The 26,319-nt window shown below is 32.6% G+C and overlaps 1 pseudogene; it reads left to right on the top strand.

Moving 5' to 3' along the window:
• The first annotated feature begins 9,495 nt into the window (after window positions 1–9,495).
• LOC115725663 (G-box-binding factor 4-like) lies at window positions 9,496–22,648 on the top strand (annotated as a pseudogene).
• The last annotated feature ends 3,671 nt before the right edge of the window (window positions 22,649–26,319 follow it).

The following is a 26,319-nucleotide window of genomic DNA, read 5'->3' as shown; positions in this document are numbered from 1 at the left end:
TCAAGACTAAGTCATCAACATAGCAGACTAGTATTTGAAGTGAAAAATACATGCCAGAGATAAAGTAATCAAAATTAAGATACCATAAAATTTTATGAGGATTAAGAATTCTTGGTTCAAGTCATTCGAATGGACTGAACTAGAGTTCTTTATCTTATTCTCATAATTCTGATAAGCTATTCCTATCCATGTTAATGGTTAGATTTGCTTTTCAGTATTGTTCTTAAGTACCTATCACAAGTATCAACCTGATGAAGATGGGTATAGAATTTTAAAATTCTCCGACTCAATTAAGGTAGTGTGAAACTTTAACAAAGAACTTTCAAAGGTATCAAACTTTTACTTACAACAGTAAAAACAAAATGGAACATACAATCAAGATCAAGAATTTATATTGACAATAGCTGACTCATTATATTACTTCCATGTTTAAACAAGATATGTGTTTCATAGGGAATTGTGGAATGGACTCCACCCCTAAGAATATACATATAGGGTACTATGGATAACCTCCACCCCTAAGTATATAGAGATTATGATCTACCCCTAAAGGTTGTAAAGATCATGATTCTCTTAGTGTGATAGAGTTTATGTGGAGTTGAATACTATCCAGAGTTCATTAGATATAAAAGATCGTTGAACTGCATAGTTTTCTTAACTTTTCTCCACCCCTATCAGATCAAAAGATCCTTTTATTAAACAAATTCTTAATAATTGTATGAGAATGAACAATTATTGATAAACATAGAAATAATTTCTAGTGTTTATATAATATAACTCTATGAAGAGTTGAAAATATTATAGAATTTGCATCAATAATAAAAACACTTACACATACAAACATACAAATATAATGTGGTAATAATTGATGAAGATAAATTAAATGAAGCTCAATCTCATAAATTGCAATAGTGATTTCGAAAATAAAAAATACTTTATTAATAATAAAATAAAAAAGTATTGCAACAATATGAGAGAAACAGGGATAAATATCCCTGACTAAAATTTTAAATCCAAATTGTTTTTAAACTAAAACAATTAATTCAAAAATAAATTGAAGAGCTTCATCTTCATCTGGACGATTTCACCCTTTGGTCCAGCTTTCTGATCCAACTCAATTGAGTTCAAGTAGCTTGGCCTATAAGAAGAAGAAAACAAATAAACAAAGTTTAGTCCAGAATCATAAATCCAATTGGATAACAATTCACTAAAACTCTTAAAGTTTATAAATGGAAATACCTTGTTTCTTTGCAAGAAGTTTAGGACACTGGGGTTTCCAATGACCTTTTTCATTGCAGTAGAAACATTTTCCTTTAAGTGTAGCATCACCGGAAGGAGCAGCCTTTTTATTGGCTTTTGTTCGCTTCTTGGTGTTGTGCCACTTCCTCTTCCATTTGGGCTTTGAAGCAGAGGCAACATTTGCTTTAGGTTTTATCGTCCCATTACCATTCCCAGGATTGTGAGGTTTACTCCCTTTCTTCTTGGGTCCTCCAATCAAATTTTCATAAGTTTGAAGGTCATTGACTAATTCATGAAAGTCAATTTCCTTCTTATTCATGACATAATTTGATGTATATGGTAGAAATGCTGGAGTCAGGCTATTCAAGATAAGACTAACTTGAGTAGGACTGTCCATTTCAGCACCATGATCCTGGGCTTCTTGGAAATAACTAGACATGAGGAGAACATGGTCACGCACGTTTTGATGAGGTTCCATCCGTGCATTAATGTACTTCTTAGTCGCGTCAAAGCGTGACTGAAGTGATGCCTTACCGAATAGCTCATTTAACTTCGTCATAACTTCAGCAGCCTTCTCGGTTTTAGAAAACCGAGTTTTGAGGGTGTCTACCATGCTAGAAAGCATAAAGTATAGAGCTTTGTCATTTGCTTTCTGCCAACGCTCATACTTTTCTTTCACAGCTTTGGAAGCATTGTCCTCAGGCACTTCAGGTGACGGCTCAGTTAAAACAAACAAGGCACTTTCTCCTATGAGAGCAATATTAATGTTCTCATTCCATTTATTAAAGTTAGATCCATTCAGCTTGTTTTCAGTCAACAGTGATAACTGGGATTCATTTTGACAAAACAGGATACTACAAAATAATAGAAATCAACAAATTGAAATTAATAATGGTTTAACACAAAATCAATTCAGAAATTATAAGCATATAGCAAGTAGGAATGATATGAGAAAATACTTAAAAAATTCAATCCTAAATAATTTCCAAAGTTTTCAACAAACTGATATCAGTGTCCCGTTTAGGCGAGAGTCAAAGCTACCATCCATTGAATAGAGTTGTCAGCTTATCTAAAATGTTAAACATTCTAGCAACCTTTTATTCGATCAAGATTGGAATCCAGCGTTGTCCCGTTTAGGCGAGAGTCAAGGCTATTCTATCTCATGAGCTTCTACCATTGTTTTGCAATTTGCAAGTCAAATATGGTCTCCACCATTAGGGTGATCTATACCATATAAAACACTTACAAACCACTTATCATGCGAGATTAAACGGTGCGAAATTGCTAATGAACATTCCTCCATTAGGGAGGATTACTCACTAAAACAAACGCGGTGTAAAATCCACAATGGAGATCGAATATCTTAATAATAATAAAGCTCATTCTTTAAAATGTATTTTCTTTATTATTTTAATAAATAAATTCTCATTAAATTCTAAATTAAGAATTAAAAAAAATAAAAAAAGAATTTAATATAATATTTATAAAATTATACTTAGATGGTGATTGAAATAAAATTAATTATTTCCATCTTAGTAGTAATCTTAAATATAAATATTAAGGAAATTAATTTAAGTTGAATTAAATTAAATAATTAGCAACTTAAAAATTTCCTTTGAGAATATATTTATTGAGTTCGAAAATTTAAAGTATATAAAAGAAATATACTATTTTCGAAAATAATAAAATTAGAAATACTTCAAGCAAAAATATTACCTATCTAGATTTTCTTTTGACTAATTAATTCAATTTCTAATATTATATATATATTTTAAATTCATTTATTTTAAATTAATCAATTAAATGAAAAAATCATTGATTGTAGTTGGTCCAAGAATTAATTAAAATAAATAATTAATTTACAACTCAATCTATTTTTCAAAATAAAAAATTCAAAAATATTGCATAAATAAAATGCAATTTTCGAAATTGATTAATAAAATAAAGAAATATATATTTTGAAAATTATTTAAATTTAAGTTGAAAAATTAAATTTCAACCTAAAAATAATTTTCTATTTAATTAAGTGTCATGAAAAATCAATAAATATTTAAGTATCATGATGAAAATCAACTTAGATATTTAGATTTTTCAAGTTAATTAAATGTATTAAATTCAAGAAATAATAATTAAGTGTAGAGAAGGCTTAATTATTCATTTCTAGTTTAATACAAGGAAAAATATACTTAATAAAATTGTACCAAAATTAATTATTTAAATAATTAATTTCACAAAGTATAATATTTTCCTATTTAAATATTAGAAATAATAAGTAGTCTAGAAATTACTATCTAGAAAATATCTTATTTGACTAAGTATCTTTTCAAAAAATTTGAAAAATATCTAATTTAAGTTATATAGAAAAAATCTAAAACTTAAATAATTTCAAATTTAGATTTAATTAAATATCAAAAAATTAAGTTGTAACCACTTAATTTGAAGATATCTTTTTAAGTTAATATTCGAAAAGATATTAACCTAAAAAATATCTAAAATATTCCATTTTAAGTTAATATTCGAAAAGATATTAACTTAAAAAATATCTTAAGAATCTTTAATAACTAATGCCTAGGATTCCTCAACTTGATTTAAAATTTAAATCAAATATTCAAATTTAAGTTAGATAAGAAAAATCAGTTGTTACAACTAATTTATAACTTAAATAGGAATATTTAATTAAATAAGCTCCAGAAAGAATCTTAGTTAGTTAAAATTCTATATTTAATTAAATACAAGAAAAAATACAAATAGTTTGTCTAGAAATAATTAATATCTAAACTAAAAGTGTTTTTCTTAAAATTAACTTTAAAATATTAAAATGAAAATAAATTTTCATATATTTTAAAAGTTAATTATGTTGCTAATTCAATTTTATTAGGTCAAACTAATATAATTAACCTAGTACAGTTATTCAAATCAAGCAAATGGGCCTTCACAATTGGGGTAGTTCATGTGAGGGGGTGCTGGGTTCAGTATGTCGTACCCACTTCTATGGCTCCCAACTCTCACACAAGGCCCAAAAGAGAGGAATTTAACCTTAAAATAAATAACTGTTATTAATTGAATAGGTCCAAAAACTAGATGGACCTAAATAAAATCAATCATGGTGTGACATTTTATTTAGCAACAACCTATATGTATCTATATTAAAACAAAATAAACATATAGGCTCACACAGGCACACTTTGGATGGATCCTATCATGTTGCTAGGTCATACACAGAGATGAAAGAAGATTGTAAAATTTACCTGTTACAAATTATTAACTTGACCAAGGGAGCCATCAAATCATTAGATCTGGCAAAAAGTAACCATGGCTATTTGCAATCAAGTAATAATAGGTTTTAAAAAAAAAAAAAAAACTTACATACAAGCTAAAACCACATACTCCTGCAACAAGGTTAGCTGGATAGTTGGAAGTAGGATTTATTTAATTTTAAATAAATAATTAAAAAAATTTAATTTTTGAAAATAAAATATTTATTTTCGAAATAAAAAAAAAATCAATTTGAATTTCGAAATTATTTTAAAAAAAAATATTTAAAATTAAACGTACAATTTTGAAAAATTAGGTTTCAACCAACCTAAATATCATTTCAAAAATTTGCTAACTACTTTTAAAAATTAAATGTTATTTTATAAATAAAAATTAGAAAAGATAAATGAAATATCTTATCAGATTTTAAATTTAATTTAAATAAATAAAATAACAAAATTTAAAAGTTAGCAAAATATCTTACATCTATTTAAAATTACATGATTATAATTATCTTATTTTAAATTTAAATAAGGTCAAAATATCTTAAAAAAAAATTAATTTAAAAATATATATATAAAATCTGACCTTAAATTTAAAAATAAGATAAGATATAATTAAATTTAAAAATAAGATAGATTTTTAAGCAAGAAGATAGATACTAATTCTATTCAAATTCAAATTACACTAATATCTTGAATTAAATTTAAAAAATATTAAATTAATTCAAAATGATAATTAGAATTGAATTAGGAATAGTAATAGTATATATACAAAACTATACAAAAAATCGGAAGTTAATTCCAGGAAAAAGCATGAAAAATCGAAGAAAAACGAAAAAATTGTGAGCTGTACGGACAGTTTTCGCGATCGCAGGAAAATTTCAACACAGTCCCGATTTTTTCAAATTTTCAAAAATTCATAACTAATTCAAATAAAATCGAAATTGAGTTCTGTAAAAAAGTAACTTGCTTAATTTTTTCCATACTATCCAATAAAAATAATTCCAGAAACAGAATTGTAATTATTTTTCACGAAAATTTACAAACATCAATCAATCATCAAATAACACTCAATACAACATGATACCATCCAAAAACAAACAAACAATCGTTTTAAAGTCCAAATTTCATGTAAGTAAATCAATTACCATGGCTCTGAGGCCAGTTGTTGGAAATTTTATTTTACCAGGATCTTAGATCTACTCACAAGTATGTTGTTTAAACACCCTAAATATGAACTTTCTAAAACGATAAATTAAACACATATAAAGTTAAGAAAACCTTACATTGATGTAGCGGAATTAATGTCTCCTTCCACTCAGATCTCTAACCCTTGTATCCTTTCTGTAGCAGAGTATAATCAAGATCTGAGCCTGAATGTCCTTCTTCTTCAAGTTTGATCCTTCACAGTCTTCCAGTCTATGATTGAGTTACTGCTTGCTGTGTGTGGGCAGTCACTCTTTCACTAGGGTCACGAAATTGATGAAGGAGAAAAGAGAAAGAAGATTTCGGCCAGGTATAGAAAGTGGGGAAGGCTGAGTTTTTCTGAAGAGAGAAATTTCTGTCAGATTACTAATGAAAGCATGTTATGTGACTGAGCCATCACTTTCTATTTATAGGCAACTACTAGGTTTAGGTTAGGAATTATTTGGCATTAAAATAATGAAAATATTAATTTGAAAAACCTATTTAAGTGGCCGGCCATGGTGTGTTATTGGGCCTCACTTAATTTTGCAGTTTTATCAAATTTTATCTCTATTTTCTCAAAAACGCCAATTTTCTAATTCTAACCTTTTAAATGCCAAAACTAATTATTTAATAACTAAAATAGATTATTAAATAATATTGTCATTTAATTTAATTATTAATTAGACATATAAAGTCCATTAATAAATAAATAAACCTAGAAACTCTTTTCTTTACAATTTCACCCCTGCTTAGTGAAAATTCATAAAATTAGACATAGTCTAACTTTAGAATTATAATTGATCAATCACGAATCAATTAATGAGTCTTACAAGCAGAATGTTCTCAACTAGAATGGGGACCATGGATCTATATGCTGAGCTTCCAATAAGTGAACCAAATTTACCAAGTAAATTCCTACTTATTAATTCTTCGTTGAATCAACTCTTAGAACTTAGAATTGCACTCTTAGACTTATATAGAGCATATTGTATGTTCCACGATATCAATATACTATCTCATTTAACCATTGTTATAATCTTATTGTGATTTAAAGATCCTCTATATAGATGATCTACATCGAGATGAGATTTCTTTACCGTTCTCACCCCTCAATGTATTTTGCCCCTTAAAACACTTAGCTACCTGTAAATGGTGTTTAGTGATCTAATAATTAGTCATTTAAACAAGAGCTCATCCATTTACTTCTATTTGCTAAGCTCGAAGGGAATCATCACTTGACTTCTATACACCAGTAGAAGCTATAGATTCCATATTTATGTTCAGCACTTCCACTCAATCATACTATCATGTTCCCAAAATATACGTATCACCCTGAGCCAAAAGTAGGCTTAACTAATAAATCAAAGAACATGAATAACACTCCTGAGTTGAGCCCAAGCATATCAGGATTTAGATTCTTTTAATCTTAAGATCAACTACTGATATTGACTTGGAAAGATATGTATAACGGTAAGTTTGTAATATCTTAACTTAGTTGCGATATCGGTCCAGTCCAATGTATACTCCATACATTTGAAACTAGTATACTTTACTAATGTCCTGGAAAGAACATAACACTTACTCCAAGTGTAAGTACACATCATTGCTGATTATCACATTAGTGTAAATCCAATAACACTGATGAAACAGGGACCAAAACTTTTGATTCATATGATCACAATCACATTCCACTGTGTTGACGATACTGTAATTGTGAATAAACATATGATCTGGATTTAACTGATTTTGTGTGTATGAATGTAATAAACATATCAAACATATTAAACCATTAGCATGTAGAATTCATGCAAACATCAATCACTTCAAATTTCTTATATTGATAACTAATCAGATTGTAAAGAGTTTTATTTAGGGCATAAAACCCAACATCAACATCATTTGAATGCCATCTTCTTTCTGAGAGAGTTGTCTCGACGAAGCAGTGGGTATCATTGAAAGATGTCTGGAGCTGATTAGTGAAAGTACCATGAGTATGCTTTCCTATAGCGAGATAGATGCCTTGCTATTTGCTGTTCAAGTTCATTCAATTGTTATGCATAGTTTGTATAATGTATATTATGCGTTAAGTCTTTTAACAGTCAACATGTCTCGTCTACATCTCTTCATACATAATGAGGTTGATGCCTCGCTTTGTACTTCTGACGTAGAATGGTTTCTTGTCAACACGCGAGACAATAGTTTGTATATCCTTATCTCGCTTAAGACTTTACAGTCAGCAAGTTGTAAACATACTCTATCAACTCAACATTTAATGAGTTATTCCACTTTGATATGTTCTAATACAATTATCATTATATTTGTTCATTCGTATTCTCCCTGTTTGACACGTGTCCTTCTCTGAAGTGCCAGCCAAATTTTAGGTATAATATTTAATATTATTTTGCCACATGTACTTTAGTATACACTTTAGTCGTCCATTGTGGCACTTAACTGAGATTTTTGAATGGAGGGAAAAAAATCATAACAGAAGTGATGTTTAGATAGTTTTGCCCCCCAAAATTCGATTTATATGGTTAAATGTTAAAAAAATATAAAGTTCGTGTAATTTTGCCGCCAATATCCCTTTCTCAGAGGTGTATAATAATTTTTTTTTTGAATAAATCATGTAATTTTATCAATATTAATCAACTAAATTAATAGTCTGCAATCCAATAAGAACTTCTCTCTTGTTGGAGACACACCCAAGATTAGAATTAAAAAAACGAGTCAAATAACAGTCACCTAATTCTTAGATCATTTGATAAAAAACTAAAAAATAAAATCAAATGAAAAAGATTGCAACATTATAATAAACCTTAAGAACACTTATATTTAGTTTTATTTACTGCTTATGAGACTAAAACTCTCAAAACTATGTCACATAAATAAGACTAAAACACTCAAAATCATGTCGCAGAAGAAAAAAGACTAATTGTGGAACAAAAATTAAACTATAATAGCAAAATACAATCCCAACTAAGCCCCATCTATGTTTAATAAAAACCGGCCGGCCTCACAAAAAGAAAAAAAACCTCGTGTAGTTATAAATTTCAGAACAAGAAACATTAATTTTTTTAATTTAATTTATATATATTTTAATTTTACAACATATCTTACATAGTGTAATAAAATAATTAACTAGAGTGTATAATCACCCATTAATATTTTATTGTTTTTGTCATTATTTAACTTGAGTCGTGGTGGTTAGGGATGCACACGGGACGGGGAATTAGCGGGGAGTGCTCTCCCCGTCCCTATCCCCGTTAAGGATTTTAATTCCCATCCCCGCTTATTCCTCATCGGGGACGGGGCAGGGAATCCCCTAATGGGGCGGGGACGGGGCGGAAATCCCCTATTGTAAAAATAAAATTTATTTTAAAAATTTAAATGTATAAAATTATTAAATTACATAAAAGATAAAATATTACATATTATTTACTATTCAATATTGCAATTATTATACAAAAATATAACTTTAAAAATTATAAAAATGATATTAATATACTAAAAAAAATACAAACGCATATATAAAATATAAAATATAAAATATTAATAAAAAAATAATTAATAAATTAAACGGGTCCCGTCGGGGCGGGGAGTATCATCTCCGTCCCAGTTTAACATTTGGGGATAAAATTTGATTCCGTCCCTGCCCCGTTCTCCATTTAGACGGAGAATTCCCGCCCCATTAGGGGCGATCCTCGCGGGGCCATTCCCATGGGAAAAATGTGCATCCGTAGTGTGGTGCTAGCAGTTATGTTCTTTACTTTTTCCGCATCACACTAATGTTTTCATTTCGAATGCTGTAATTCCCAAAATAGCCTAAACTATGAAAAAAGAAATAGTTTTTGTTTGACAGCTTTATTTTTTCTTCTGAAAATTGAAGCAACCGAAAAGTATAACGAACCCTATAAAGTCGGCTATGGCGTTTTCTAACGTGGTCATAGCTCCAGCGTCAGCGACGAATTCGGAACTGCCACGACACTGTGTCCCCTACATGTTCTCTTAACACAATCATGAGCCAAGAACACTCTAGAAGCATTTCTCCCATGGATGATTTACTCAATAATCTCCCCAACGTCTACCCACAACAACAACAACAACAACCGCAACAACAGCTTCAGGATTCTCAGCCACTGGCTTCGTTCCCGATCGCCGGAGCAGACGAATCTTGGTCAGGAGCCGTGGCCGGTGGGAGCGATTGGAAAACTGATTCCGTCGAGATCGGCAGCGGGATGACCTTGGAGGATTACTTGACGCACAATGAAGCTGTTAGAGAAGACGTTAGGGCTCCCTTAGGATACGGTCAGTTCCATATGCCACCACCGTTGCAATTTCAGGCAGTGGAAAATCCGATCGGCGTTTGTGGGAATGGGAGCGGTAGTGGTAGTTCGGGAAGAGGGAAGAGGCAAGCTTTTGAACCACCTGTTGATAAGGCCACTGCACAGAAGCAGAGAAGGATGATTAAGAATAGAGAATCTGCTGCCAGGTCAAGGGAGCGCAAACAGGTTTGGTTTACAGTTTCTTTCTTTTACCATTTTCTTGGGTGAATTCTGTTTGGTTGCTCTGGAAATTAGAAAAATGTGTGAAAATAATGTCCCATCTAATACGATTGGGAAAAGTGAAAAGAATAGTAAATTCTTTAGTTAGTTAGTGAAAGGATATCAGCTTCTTAGACTAAGTATGGAGACAAGTAGATAATCTAATTGCTAAGCTCTGGTCATTTGTTAGAGAATATTTTTCTTCTATTTTCTTTTTCTATTTTTTGTGTGGCAAGAAAGGATGAGTTCAGATTGATTTTCTAAAATACATTTTGAGACTTTCCGTAAACTTTTTGATTCGAGTTCTCTTTGAGCAGGCGAAAACCACCGAGTCTCTATCCCTTAATGCCTGGTCTACTACTTGCAGCCAAGCCACGAGGGTATAAGTAGGAGACTTCGTCCCATAGCCTCAAATGAGGTTAGAATAGTTAAGAAATGAACTGATGCGTTAACATTTGAAAAAACTGAATAGAAGTGTGAAAAACATGAAATTTAGTTTTCTATTTTTCTTTAATTATTTTATTGTTATTATTTAAAATATGAAGCTAGATTCTGTTAAATTAAAAAAAATCAAGAATCAAGATTGTGTTTAAAGAAAATTCTATCTGGGGAGCTGGTGGAGTGTGGGGTATTCTAGGCAAATTAATGTCATTGGTTCTTTGGATGGTGAATTTTGTCTTTCTATTCTTATTAAGGGAGGAAATGGATTAGATTAGTGGTTTTAGTTGTCTACAGGCCGCGTAGGTATGAAGGAAGTGATTCTTTTTAGGATGAACGAAGTAGGACTGAATTGTTAAACCCCAAGATATCATTAACTTTAACACAGTGTGTTGCGGGAGGTGATTTCAACATAGTGAGGAAAGAAAGCGAGAAGTGTAACAACAATTACCAACACAGAGTATGCAGATTTTGGATGGCCTAGTTGATGAATTAAGGCTACTAGACTCTCCTCTAATTAACATGCATTTTAGTCGGGTCTATTTTGAGATTGGATGTTTTCTTTTAGATAAACGAATGGGCATCTTTATTCTTTTTCTCAAGGCAAATGGTGGAAGCAAGACCACTCTTAGATCGTTGATAATAATAGCTTAAAGGAGATGGGGTTTGGGGAAAAGTTCGCCGAATAATGAAAGGAAGCCAATGCTTTTGCTTTTGAGGAACTACGTTCATGAATAAGTTGAAAAATGTTACAAGGGAGATTGGACAATGGACTTTAGAGTGTACAAAAACATCAGATTGGAAGAAGAATTAAAAGCTGGATCTTGAGGACGCTAGTGGAAATTTGTACTAGCATTTCTTGGGGGAAAAGAAACAACTGAACTTAGAACGGCAGCGGGTGCACTGTATGACTGATGAGACGTATATTTGTTTGATCCCTAAAAAGTATAATTAGAACACAGTGAAGGATTATAGGCCGATTAAAGGGGGTATGGGGAATGAGACATGTGTTTTATAAGTATCTAACATCTGGTTTCTTTCTCTGGATTCCAAAGATGGTAGTAGTGAAAGTGGAACGATGGATGGACATTTTTATATGTGATTTGAAAAAGGGATGGTGATGGAGATCAGTTGGTGCGATAAAGCTTATGTTGAGTTTTGGCAGTGTCATAGATTGCAACAAAGCTTTACGTTTGAAATGGCTATGTCTATTTTCTAAGGGAGATAGGACAGTGGACTTTAGAGTGTACAAAGTTAAGCCAACATCAGATTGGAAGAAATTATAAAGCTGGATCTTGAGGATGCTAGTGGAAATTGGTATCAGCATTTCTTGGGGGAAAAGAAACAATTGAAATTAGAACGACAGCGGGTGCATTGTATGACTGATGAGACGTATATTTGTTTGATCCCTAAAAAGTATAATTAGAACACAGTGAAGGATTATAGGTCGATCAAAGGGGTATGGGGAATAAGGCATGTATTCTATAAGTATCTAACGTTTGGTTTCTCTCTCTGGATTCTGAAGATGGTAGTAGTGAAAGTGGAACGATGGATGGACATGATGTGAAAAAGGGATGGTGATGGAGATCAGTTGGTGCGATAGAACTTATGTTGGGTTTTGGCAGTATCATAGATTGCAACAAAGCTTTACGTTGAAAATGGCTATGGCTATTTTTTATGGAAAACGACAGCGGGTGCATTGTATGACTGATGAGACGTATATTTGTTTGATCCCTAAAAAGTATAATTAGAACACAGTGAAGGATTATAGGCCGATCAAAGGGGTATGGGGAATGAGGCATGTATTCTATAAGTATCTAACGTTTGGTTTCTCCCTCCGGATTCTGAAGATGGTAGTAGTGAAAGTGGAACGATGGATGGACATGATGTGAAAAAGGGATGGTGATGGAGATCAGTTGGTGCGATAGAACTTATGTTGGGTTTTGGCAGTATCATAGATTGCAACAAAGCTTTACATTGAAAATGGCTATGGCTATTTTTTATGGAAATAGAAACTTTAGGAGATAACTACCAAGAGATTGTATGTCTAATATAATCTGCTGGTACATAACCCAGAAATTGTAGAGACTAACAGTAATAAGAACAATTAGAGAAGTAGAATTAATGGTGGCTGGATTAATATTGCAGAAAGAGAATTACAGTGCAAAGACTCTACCCTAGGCATTCGAGAGGCCTAGGCTCTCCTTGATGCTACGAACAATTCACTTAATTCAAGCATAATCTCCTATTTCCCTTACCCATCCAATTCCCCAAGGCTACACTCCCATACGAAGACTCATATACCTTTTATATTTATTCTCGTATACCACATTCTATTATTTTGGGGTCTTAACAATGCCATAATTATAAATGGGTGGGATAGTTTTGCAATTTTATCGGTATACAATGATTTCCTTAGGTTTGTTACTTTTAAACTAGGGAGTGGTCATACTCTCAAATTTTTGGATGATATATGATTGGAATACTAATTATGAGGAAAGAATGTCTTTAACTGCACACAGTTGCTAGTTCTAGTATTGAATCGATAGGATCCATGCCAATGAACTAGGAATTTGTGAGGTTCTTAGAATCTCGAGTTGCTTAGAAATATAAATGAGAGACAGAGAGAGAGACAGAGAGCTTTTACAGTTACAGATTTGATTGTGGTCTTAGATTCATTTAGTTGCTGCATATGGTGGTTAGTTGTGTTGAATTATCCTTTTGCAAATAAGATATTGAGCATCATGGAAGTCCGTTTCTACTTCACATCTTTTGTTTCATTAAAAGGAAAGCGATTAGGTGTGTAGTAGCATTAAAATAGTGAAACACTGAGAATTTACTTATCATAAACCTTTCCTACAAAAATCTAATCTCCTAAAGAGAAAACAAAAATGAAACCAGAGTTTGGCTTCTTTGATTTCTTTAACGTTATATTATCATATGGCCATATTGCCCTCGTTGTTTTGTCTCATTCTCCATACTAATGAGCTTTGATGCCAATTCTCGAGAGTAAAGATTGAAAACAGTTCACGACATCCTATCCTACATTTTTGTAGTTTAGAGGAAACAAAGAAGAATAAATTTGGAAATAACTGATTAAGAAAAGAACTAAACACATAAAATTAGCAATATTATTATGTAAACAATCAAAAAATGGAAAGTGTAATAACTTCATCCCCCCTCAATATTTAGTCGCATGGCAACTTTTTCTTCCTTGAGTTGACGCCCAAAAGATAAATTGTCTTGGTTAGGGACCTGCATGCGTTTTTTTGTTTCTATGATTCTGTCATCAAGCAAATTATAATTTTCTTATTTACTTGTTTGTATGATTTTAAATCATTAAATGTACTGTGTTTTTAACTTTTAATTATTAATTCATTTGTTTTTCTATATTTAGGCTTGCCAAGCTCAGCTAGAAACTTTAGTATCAGAGCTGGAGGAAGAGAATGCACAGTTGTTGAGAGAAGAGGTATGAATCTTTCATAATTTGTGGAATTTAGAATTTCTCGAGGTTTGATGGATTTGGGCCTTTAGTACTTAGAAGGCTATTGCCTACCAGTTAGTATGTCATTCTCTTTTTGTTTTCATCATCTTTTCTTTCTTGGTTCTTTGCTTCCTCTAGTTTTACTTTTGTTGGTCTTAAGATAGATTTAAGTGAATATGATGTATACAAATTAGTTGCTAAGCTGTGAATATCGAAAAACATGAAAATGAATTTTGTTCTAAAATTTCCTTGAAATTAATTTGAATCAAATTAATGATATTTATGACTTCTAAAGAACAAAGATAATGTGATACCTGAGGGTGAAATGATTGTCCTATTGCTTGCCTAATGAAATATCTTACACTTTTGTTGCCCAAAGGTGGGAAGAAAAATGTAATAAGTGCAGAAATGTAGAAAAATATACACTTCAGTTATTTTTTATTACTACTGGAAAAAACCTTTAAATAGGCTAAGTACAATCTTAGATATTAAATACACTTCAACCAACAGCTACTAACACTTCAACTAATCCTAATAAATACTGTGCATACAATTCCCACATGCCCATCTTGCACACTTGTTCATCGAAGTTTTCTTTGATAATCCTTCTGTTAGCAAATCAGTAGCTTGTTCTTTGCTAGCCACAAAAACAACACAGTTTTTTTTCTTCAATTTTTCCTTTTATGAAATGACAATTCACCTCTACATTTTTGGTTCTACCTGATGAACTGGATTGTGTGCTATATTAATAACTAATTTATTGCACTGTATAGTATCAAAGGACTTGACTTTTGAAGTTTTAGTTCTTTAAGAACTCGTTTGATCCACATTAGTTCACATACTTCTTGAGCAAGAGCTCTAAGCTCAATTTCAACACTACTTGCAATAGGATATTGCTACTTGCTTCTCCAAGTAACAAGCTTTCCCCATAACTCGGTACAATATCCAAATGTCAATCTTCTATCCTCAATTGAACTTGCCCAGCCTGCATTTGTATATGCTTCCATGCCTCTTTCTTTACTTTTTCTGAACAACAAACCTTTTCCCGGTGTCTTCTTTAGGTGCTGTAATATTCTGCAAATTACCTCTAGGTGTTCTTCTGAAGGGTTGTGCATATATTGACTAACCAAGTTAATTGCAAAGATAATGTCAGGTTTGATGTGAGAAAAATAAATCAATTTCCCCACTAATTGTTGATACATCCCTTTATCAACAGGTTTCTTTTTTTTTTTCTTCTCTTCTTGTACTTTCTTTTTGGCTCCACTGGTGTTGCTGCTGGTTTACATCTGAGCATACCAATCTATTTGAGTAGTTCAATAACATACTTACATTGAGAGACTGAAATCCCATGTTTTGTTCTTGCAAACTACATGTCTAGAAAGTATCTTATTTGACCAAAATCTTTTACCTCAAATTCTTTTGCAAGAAATCCTTTCATCTCCTCCATTCCATTAAGGTCATTTTCAGTTAGAATCATATCATCAACATAGATAATAAGAATTACAATCTTACCATCTTGTGAGTGCTTGAAGAATACAATATGATCTGACTGGAATCCCCTGTTTGAGAGACTGAAATCCCTTGTTTCGTTCTTGCAAACTTCATGTCTAGAAAGTCTCTTATCTGACGAAGATCTTTTACCTCAAATTCTTTCGCAAGAAACCCTTTTAACTCCTCTATTCAATTAAGGTTATTTCCAATTAGACATTAGAATCATATCATCAACATAGATAATAAGAATTACAACCTTGTGCTTGAAGAATGGAGCATGATTTGAATGGCCTTGTTTGTACCCATCATTTTTAATCACTTGAGTAAACCTCTCAAACAAAGCTTGTGGTGATTGCTTCAAGCCATAAAGAGATATCATCAAGTGACACACGTTTTCTTTTCCAAATTTTACTTTGAAGCCAAGAGGAACCTTCATATAGACCTCATCATCTACAATTTCATTTAGAAATGCATTCTTGATATCATGTTGCTGCAATGGCTAATCAAGATTAGCAGCTACTAATAGGAGAATTCTTACTGTGGTTAGTTTTGCCACTGGTGCAAACGTCTCTGGGAAGTCCACTTCGTAAGTTTGAGTGAACCTATAGCAACCAGCCTCACCTTGTATCTTTCTATAGTTTCATCAACTTTGTATTTGACTGTAAATACCCACTTGCATCCCACCACATGCTTGATTTTTGGCTGTGCAACTATTTTTCAGGTTGTATTTTCTCCAATGGACCAAGTTCTTCTTCAACTACTTTCTTCTACTTGGGAATGGACAAGGCTTTATCAATATTCTTTGGAATATTGAATTTCTCAATTTTCGCAGCAAAGACTCTAAATTTGGGTGTGAGTTTGCTATAGCATACATACTTAGATATAGGATGTAAAGTACAATTTCTCACTCCCTTTCTTTTTGCAATGGGAAAACCTGATTCTACCACTCATGAATTAGGATTAGAATCAAATGAAACTGGGCTCAAAGAATCACTTACATTGGGATTTGTCATTGGTTCAGATTCTTGGGAGGCATGATCTGTAGTTGGCGGTATTACTTGATGTTTGTTCTATCATCTAGCGTAAATCAATAATTCTATTTTTGCATTTATTTGCTCTGTCTTTTCCATTTTAGGAGTGTTTTGTTCTAAATTTTGCACATAATTAGGCTCAATGGGTAGATTAGACTCAATAGGTGGAGACTCAGGGAATGAGCAGATTAGAATCAAGTCTTACCATGGGCAAACAAGTATCCCAACAATGAGTATCACTATTATGCTCTCCCTGAAGTGAAGTGTTGGGATAAAAAGGTTGTTCTTCATCGAATGTGACATTAGATGAGACACTAAGGTGACCCGTGAGTGGATTGTAGCATTAGTTCCCAAGGAAAATACAATTTTTGAGAATGGGGATTAAGTTTGGTATGATTAGGGCCTAAAACATGAACATAGACTGTGCAAACAAATGTTTTAAAGAGAAGATTTGAGAGTAGATGAGTATGAGGGTAAATCTTAAGAAGAGAAGAAATCAGAGTTTGAAATTGCAAGACTCGAGAAGGCATTCTATTGATTAAGTAAGCTGCTGTCAAAATAGCTTCTCCCCAAAAAGTCTTAGGAACTGAAGTAGTAAACATGAGAGCCCTATGAACTTCTAATAGATGTCGATTTTTTCTTTCAGCAATCCCATTTTGTTGGGAGTACTAACACATGAAGTTTGATGGACAATGCCATTGGAAGTAAGATAATCACCTAAGATTGAATTGAAATATTCTGTACCATTGTTAGTGTGAAGAACTTGGAGATTGGCATGAAATTGATTAGTAATTATGGAATGAAATTTTTTGAAAGTGGTAGACATCAGATTTCTTTTTCAGAAGATAAACCCAAGCTAGTTGAGTATGATCATCTATAAATGATATGAACCAACGAGTGTTAGGGATATTTGTAATGCGGGATGACCCCCACATATCACTTTCAATGAGAGTGAAAGGATGAGATGCTTTATATGAGCAAAAACGAAAAACACTTCGAGTATGTTTTGCAAATTGGCACACTTAACATTTAAACAACATGTTCAAGTGTTTGTTTTGGAATAGATTTTCAATACGGAAAACTAGGATGTCCTAATTGGTAATGCCATCTCATAATATCAATATTAGAAGCAATACAATCAATATGCAGACTTTTATTACCTTGAGTAGATGACGGATCAACATCAAAGTAGTAAAACTCGCTACATTCTCTTGCACTTCCAATGGTCTTCCCTGAGGACATTTCTTTGAAATCACAACATAATGGTGAGAATTTTGCAATACAACAATCAAAGGTAAGTTTGCTAATTGTGAGGAGATTACAAGATAGACTTGGCACATGGAGGACATTTTTGAGAGCAAGGGAAGAAGATAGATAAACTGAACCTTTACCTGCCACAGTTGATAGAGAGCCATCAACAATTTTTATTTTACTCTTACTTGGACAAGGGTTGTAAGTAATAAAATGCCAAGATCAACTAGTCATGTGATCAGATGCACCGGAGTCAATGATCCATGGTGAGATTTTAGTAGTGAATGCAACAGGAGTGTGAGAGTTCATATCTGGTGCAGAAGTTGACTTTAGCAGCCCTATGGAGATGAGCAATCTGATCTGTGGTGAAAGGAAATGCTCCAGGTTAGGCAACAATCATATTGTAACCCTTTAAAATTGTTTCTAGGAGCTGAACGGTGATGGGAAACAACCTCAGTGACCATGGTTGATTTTCAATGGTCGGAATAAAAGTTTGTTAAGACTGGATGAAGCAGGGTGTGCCGAGAATGAAAATGTCGGAGAAAAGGGCGTCGTCGAAGTGGTAACACGCCTACATGCACTGGTGCATGAAGGAGATGGCAGTGACGAACGACGACACGTGGGATTCACGTGCGGGTTTGCTGGGCATCTGACTTCGGGGTTTCGCCACTGAGAGTTCGGGTAATTTCGCTTTGCTGGAGGTAAGAATAGAAAACCACTCCAAATTAGTTTTCTAAGATTGAGCCTCTAGTGTATTAAACCCTAATTTTGTAAGAGTAGGGTGAAAGAAGAAAATTGGAAATTTTCCAATTTTTTGAGTTTCTACAGCTGTGATACCATGTAGCAATGTAGAAAAATATACACTTGAGTTATTTTTATTACTATTGGAAAAAACCTTTAGGTAGACTGAGTACAATTTTAGACATTAAATACACCTGGATTAACAGTTACTAACACCTCAACTAAGCAGCCTCTTAAATTCTGATTATTTCTACATATGATGTAATACAAATTAGTGGCGAAGCTGTGAACATCGGAAAACATGAAATGATTTTTTGTCTAAAATTTTCTTGAAATTGGTTTGAATCAAATTAATGATATTTATGACTTTTAAAGAACAAAGATAATGTGATACTTGAGGGTGAAATAAATGTCCTAATGAAATTTCTTACACTTTTGTTGCCCAAGTTGGGAAGAAAAATGGATTTAGTGCAACATAGAACGTGTTCTTTCAATTGTATTACACTTTAGAATTAAATAGTCTTCATAAATAATTTTTAGTGGAACTTTGCAGAAGAGCTCTTTAAGGACAAATAAATAGTGGTAGAAGGTCAAAATCTTGGTGGCTTCATAGGTTTATAAAACAAAAGTTTTTGGTTATTTGCCTTTCCAAGAGATCAGTAGAGTGTGGGGATGTATCTTGTCCCAAGATACTATACATTTGGTTTAGGGAGTTTGAGGTTTAATAGTTTTATTTTGAGCATTGCTACTTGATACTAGTGGTTTCTAGCACTTTCTAGACGTGTCACCTTATAATTGATTAGTAATATTATCTAAATGTTATGACATTAAATTATATGGGACCTGATACTTTATTGCACTAATAGCGATATTAACACGTAAGAAGGTTCTAAGTATCATAGTTGCCGTTTAACATTTCTCTTTTATTTTATGCAATTGAAGTCCTAAGTCTTATTTGTTATAGGATGTGAGGCTCCCTAATAATTATGGAAGGAGGTCAATTTAAGACATTTGACCTCGGTACCTTTTACGACAATAATAATATAAATTGTGCCTAGTGCCATGTGAGAAACTAGTTAAACCCCATCATTCTCTTAGATCTGTGTTTGAAGAATTGTGCCTAGCGCCATGTGAGACAAAACTTGTGTTTCTATGATTTCCATAGAGATGTATTATTTTTATTTCATTACAAATAAGTAACAGAGATGTATATGTATGAAGAAAAAAGATAACCAAAATCATCTTCTTTTACTTTTTTTTTGTTAGGATGACCGACCGAAATCTTCTGGTTACATCTTTAGTGATAAAACTTGTAATCGTAGGGTGCTTTTTAGGATTTAGCTTTATAGTATATTTTGGTGGGTGAGAAATGTAGAAATAAAGCAATAAACAGATAAATGAAATGCACAGCTCAATCAATTGAGGCTGGCTAAAGTTCTTTCTATATGCATTTTATATCATCACGATTCATGAGTATATTGCACATCATTATTCAACCATAACTGAAAGAACAAAACAGAAATAATGTTTTGTATAGTACAGAGAACGTGACGAATGATCACCACAATAACAGAAATATGCCAGCAGGGCATCTAGAAACTAGTTAAAGATTATACAGAATTTCTATTCCTAACAATAATTACCACTTAGGATTTAGCTTATTAGCATAATTCGGTGGGCGTGTTTTTGCTTAATATTCTTTTGTATTATTAACTCTGTAATATAAGTCGCTGTTTTGTTTCTGAAAAAAGTCATGCATTTGCCAGACAATGCACCCAAATTTGCAATTTTGGTTTTCCTGTATAATTTTGTCATTAATTATGGTAGATTTTTCTGTAATGGGTTTGTGGTTATGGGATGAGAAATGCTATAGATCCCGAGCCAAGTGGCCTGAATTTTCTTTTGATCCAAGTGTCTCGCACGCGTCCATCATATAGTGTATCATTTAACCAATTTTTTTATTAATTCATTATTTAGTTTTATTCAATGCTATTGACCTCATTGATTTATCTTTTTTATTAATTCATTATGTCTTTCTCTCTCCTCAAGCCCTCACTTCTCTTCTTCATCTTCTTCTTTTTCGTTCTTGATATATGTTTTGTCATCTATCATGATATCTCTAATAATTTCTTCTACTATTTTTTTTTTTTTCCATTTAGTTAAAAAATAAAGATTTAAGATAATTCTTGAAAATAAGTGTTAAAACTTTTTTTTTGTTGATTTGTGTTTATAAACAGCAATAAGAAATAAGGAAAAATACAGTGGGAAAAAATATATAATGTAAAATGATAACTTTTATTCAGTGATAAAATGATTGGGAATCAAAATTATAAGGTAAGAAATTAATTGCTAACATGTGGATCTCATCATTTCTCATTTCTTATAGAGAGTAAAAAAAATTGGGTTTAAAAAATTCACCATTTCCTTCTAGTTTTTATTTTTTTTTCATATTATTAAATTTTCTTCAGGATTTAAAAATCGATATTTCAACACAGCAGATTTTTTTTTTCTTTTACTTAATCAACTCTTCAACTGAAATTAAAATTTATCTATATATATTCAACGGAATTTTCAAAGAGCTACATCTGATGTATCCTTCTGGCACAGTCATTGTTTAGTTTCTTTTTGTAAACTGCCGATTTTCCTTCTCTGTGGTTACAGTATTTAGAGATTTTATTCAAGTCCCTTTGTTTGCAACACTATATAAAGCTTCATGTACTAAGATTGCAATTTAGAGAAAAAAAATTAAAAAACATATTAAAATTGAAAAAATATCACAGAATCATGCTTCATGTAAATTGTCTTTATTCTAAGTGGAAATAATTAAAAGAGAAGAAAAAAAAAGTGAAAAGCAAATATATTGAAATTGTTGAAAAATTGTTTAATGAAGAATTTCCATTTGATTTTTTTTTATATGTAGAAATTATAAAAATTTGGTCAGATTATAAACTATGTATAAGGATATGAGGTAGACACTTGGATTGGGAGAAAATTGGGGCCACCTGGCTCGGGCTCTATAGCATTTCTCTTATGGGATATATTGTTTTCGTGTTGTTGCTTCTGTGTTTTATGTTTATCAGAAAACAGCAATGCTCTGTTCTGTTGTGTTTGTATGCTGTGGATTATTGTTCTTTACAAATCCTTATGAGTGTAAATTTATTTTCAATGATATATTAGTCTCAATTCTTTAATTTCTTTGTAAGTTTGACACTAGTGTAAATTGAATACAGGTTGAGCGGACGCAGCAAAGGTTTCAACAGGTTGGGACCATGAACTATGAGTTTGCTCTAAAACTATTATATTTTGAAGTTGAACTATCATTTTGCATTTGCGTATGCATGCATACAAGTAATACAATGTGCTGCAATTAATGAACACCTTAGCAATGCAATGAATGCATCTTTATGCAATTGTTTTGGTTAAAACAAAAAATGAAAGTAGTTATATTTGTTAAGAAAATTTAAAAGCGTTTGGTGTTGGTTGAGTTTCTTGCAGATACAAATGTCCTTTGCTAATGTAGTTTTCTTTTGCAGCTTATGGAAAATGTGATTCCGGCAGAGGAAAAGAAGAAATGCCCAAGGGTTCTTCGAAGAGTTAAGTCTCTTCCTTGATAATAAAAAAGAGTTTATTCTGATGATTGATTGTGTGATGAAAAGAGTTCTTCAGAAATTTCAGTCTGTTGATTGGTTGAGCAAAAATAGTTTATCAAGAAAGTCAGAAAAGGAAAATAAGGGAATGGAAGGCTGATGATATGTTGAGGTTTTATTTATCTGTAAAGAGAAAGTAGGTTGTGTAGTTAGATATTTCACTGCTTATGCAGACTTTCCACATCTGATGAATTTGTTCATAGAAAGAATTAGTGATTCATTGCTCCTATGGTAGAGGAAGCCCATGTTTATATGTAAATTTAAAATGGCAACATGTAATGGAGTAACAGTATATAATATCATAGCTTAGAATAATAATAGTAAAATATTATATATTTCATACATGATTTGTATCTTGAATATGGTAACATTTTTAGGTTAGACAGCAACAAATGAAATCTACCATGTAATACCTGCAGTTATGGACCTATGGTCGTTCTTTGGGCTTTCTGATTTTATTGAAATAAAATGTAGGGATAATTACATAAAACATAAAAAATTATATTTTTACCTTTTAAGATTTTTTTTTTTTTTTTTTATATATTTTACGATTTTCTACGAAAACAATAAGAAAATTATACAAAATAACCAAAAAATAACATCAAAGCAACAATAAAAAATAATATATAGATAACAAAAAATCAATAACAAATTAATAAGAGTACAACATAAAAAAATTGCATTTTTTTGTAAATAAAATTAAAAAAAATCGTAAAAATATTTAAAATTCAGTGAGACTTAAATTTTGTAATTCTTTAGATGTTTTTGTATATTTGTGAAATAATCCATGCATGTTTAATTTTTTGGAATTTTTTCAAAAATACAATAATAAGTGAAATTTTAATCACTTCTACGGTAATTTAGTTTTTAATCAAAAAAAAAAAATGTATAAGCTACAAATTTTAAATCAAGATTACTTATTTTGTTTTTTTGTCATATCCTCTTTTACTGGCAATCAAAACCCGACCACCCCATCTTTAGCGGCAATACGAATTCAATAAGCTCCATTTTACCCGTAATCAAAATTTGGTGATCTCTATTTTTTGCGGCGAACCTGTTTATATACTTACCATACACTTTTATTTTGTCCCAATATCGTCCTAGTGTGAGATATCTATATATGAGAGAAGAAAGTCACCATTCAAGATCTCTTTGTGAAATTCTCTAGACATGCAAATGGAGAACGGTAATGGGAAAGAAAGCCATAGCCATCATAATAAGTATAGCCAATAAAACCTCAAAATGGCAATCTAAGGCCAAGAAGAGCACCTGTGTTGGACAGTGTGAAGAACTTTGAAACAATAGAAAATAAGAGTAAGGTCGAGAGTGAACATGTGTTGGATGATATGAAAATCTTGAAATGATGAAGAAGAAGACTAATGCAAAGGGTAAACATAATGAAGAAGACTAAGGCTCACACAAAATTGAAATGGGACATCCTACAGTTGAAATTAAAAGTTGTATTTTACTGTAAAAGTTAAAAATTCAAAATATAAAAGTAAAAAGTAAAAATAAATACAGTAAATTGGAAAAATAAATAGCAAAAGAACATAAAATCGGTAATTATTTCTAACTTTTTTTCTTTTGATAACCAATAGTACACGTGTCAAATTGGTTGTGTATTGTCTGTTAATACTGTTAAGATTCTTGTAACTAATTCTGTTGCATAACAGAATTCTCTGTTCTGTAATCTTGCTGTATAAATAAAGAGTTTTCCTCCTCAGTTTAACCAAGCTGTTTTCTCTTGGTCCTGAGGCTTTTCTTCCTCTGTTTTCTTACTTTGCTTTAAAGCTTTCATGGTATCAGAGCTTCTTGGCTCACGTCCATGGCTTCTTCCGGCGACAACTCGTCCCCAGTCGGTGTTACTGATCCTCGGCCTCAGGCGCCTCCTTCAGCTGCTGTCTCTGCGCAATGGAATCCTTTCTCAAATTCCTTAACTTCGTCTCTCACAATCAAGCTCGATCGAGCCAATTATCTCGCCTGGAAATCCCAGGTTGTTCCTACGGTCATTGGACATGACCTCGATGAAATATTGTTTACCAGCAACTCTCCTCCTCGTGTTCTTGTCTCTGGTGAACCTAATCCCCTGTTTCAGCAATGGCGCAAGAAAGATCAATTGCTTCTGTCATGGCTTCGCTCTTCAATGTCTGAAGCCATTCTTGGCACTGTCTCGAATTTCACTTCCTCTAATGCAGTGTGGGTTGCTCTCGAACAAAAGTTTGCTGGACAATCGAAAGCTAGATTACTTCAACTCAAGGGACAATTGACAAATCTTTACAAAGGTAATCTAAGCATTTCAGATTATGTCGATAAAATCAAGTCCATTTGTGATTCTTTAGCTATAGCCGGTCATACTATTACTGATCTTGATCTCATTCTCCACTTGCTTAATGGACTTGGACCGGAGTTCGATCCTGTCGTCTCCGGTATCACCTCAAGAAATGATGCTTTGACAATAGAGGAAGTCCAAGCCCTTCTAATGTCTCACGAGACTAGGCTTGAAAGACATTCTTCAATGATGGATCTACCCACCAAAATGGCTGCAAATCTTACATTCGGCTCCAGACCAGGTCCATACAGACATCCTTTTCATCATGGTCGAATGCCTTCTGGTGATCAGCAACCCAAAATGCAAGCCAGACACTACAGTCGCCCACCACCAAGCACTAGACCCTTGTGTCAATTGTGTATGAAGTATGGTCATACTGCCACAACCTGTCACTACAGGTTTGACAAAAATTGGGTTACTCCCAAGAATCCTTCATCTCAGCCGCATGTTCATCTCACTGAACAGAACTCGCCTATTGATCATCAAACTCAAATCCTCCCTGACTTTGGAGATGACATAGGATGGTATGTTGATACGGGTGCAACTAATCATGTAGCCTTCTCTATGGACTCTTTGGACACTGCAACACCTTACAATGGTCAAGAATCCGTTGCTGTTGGAGATGGTAAGAAATTACTTATCTCTCATATTGGTAAAACCACTCTTCCTTCAATCCATTCTAATCCTCTCAAACTTCAATCTGTTTTGCATGTCCCTTCTATTACAAAAAATTTGGTTAGTGTTTCCAAACTAACTAAAGATAATGATGTTTTTCTTGAGTTTCACAAGTCTTGTTGTTTTGTCAAGGACAAACACTCGGGGGCTGTCCTTCTCAAAGGAATTCTCAAGAATGACTTGTACCTGTTGGGAGATGGTCACTCCAAGCTGTCTAACAGTTCTCTGCAATGCAATCTTGTCAATTCTATTACTAGTTCTTCTACCTGCACTTGTAATACTTTTGATGTTTGTAAACCCCTTGATTCCAAAGATTCATCTTGTAATGAATTTTCCATCAATAAAAGTGACATTTTCTCATCTCCTACTGTTTTTAGCACTAATATGCATCATGATATAAATATGTGGCACTGTAAGTTGGGGCATCCTGCCTCGGATGTCCTTAGCAGAATTTTAACACAGTCCAACATTCCTCATTCTGTCAAAAATTTAAAATTCTGCAACTCTTGTCAATTGGGCAAAAGTCATCGACTTCCATTCTCCTTGTCCAAAAACCGTGCATCTCAGCCCCTTGAGTTAGTGCATACGGATCTTTGGGGTCCCTCCCATATTGTGTCCAAAGACAACTACAAATACTACATCATTTTTCTAGATGACTATAGTCGGTTTTCTTGGATTTTTCCATTAACACTTAAGTCTCAGGCCTTTGAAGTATTCATCAAGTTCAAAAGCTTAGTGGAAAAACAGTTTAACTTACCTATAAAGGCAGTTCAGGCAGATGAAGGAGGTGAATATAGATCATTTGAAAAATTTCTAAGTGACCAAGGTATAAAGTTTCAATTGTCTTGTCCTCATACTCATGAGCAAAATGGGAGAGTGGAAAGGAAACATCGTCATGTTACTGAAACTGGTTTAACTTTGTTAGCTCACTCTGGACTTGACATGTCTTATTGGTGGCATGCTTTTCAAAGTGCTGTGTATGCCATAAATCGAATGCCCACCTCTGT

This window comes from Cannabis sativa, chromosome 6, assembly GCF_029168945.1.
Source record: "Cannabis sativa cultivar Pink pepper isolate KNU-18-1 chromosome 6, ASM2916894v1, whole genome shotgun sequence".
Classification (NCBI taxonomy): domain Eukaryota; kingdom Viridiplantae; phylum Streptophyta; class Magnoliopsida; order Rosales; family Cannabaceae; genus Cannabis; species Cannabis sativa.
Note: the sequence above shows the minus strand (reverse complement) of the source record. Positions and strands in the feature narration are given on the sequence as shown.